The sequence below is a fragment of the Cicer arietinum genome, chromosome 1 (genome assembly GCF_000331145.2).
Source record: "Cicer arietinum cultivar CDC Frontier isolate Library 1 chromosome 1, Cicar.CDCFrontier_v2.0, whole genome shotgun sequence".
NCBI lineage: Eukaryota > Viridiplantae > Streptophyta > Magnoliopsida > Fabales > Fabaceae > Cicer > Cicer arietinum.
In genome coordinates, this window is record NC_021160.2 from 47,850,290 (window position 1) to 47,850,627 (window position 338).

The window sequence follows — 338 nt, forward strand, 5'->3', positions numbered from 1 at the left end:
GAGGCGGAGGAAGAGTGTGCATATTTATTTAAAAATAAGAAAGAAAGAAAGAAAAATGGGAAGGGAAATAGTGTATGATATTTATTAAGTTATTGTGTTGTAAGCTTGGTGTTCTCTTTTGATAAGGGAACGTCAAGCTGAGAGAAGTGGTGGTGGTTAAGGGGTTTAAATAAATATTATTGGAAGAGTGAAGCAAGCGTACCATGTCTTGAAGGGATGGTATTTTGTGGTCGTTCGGTCAAATCTCACACCTACCCTGTTATGTTAGTATTATATCTATCCACATACATTCATCTATTTCCTTCTTTTCTTTAATATTCATTTTCATATTTTGCTCT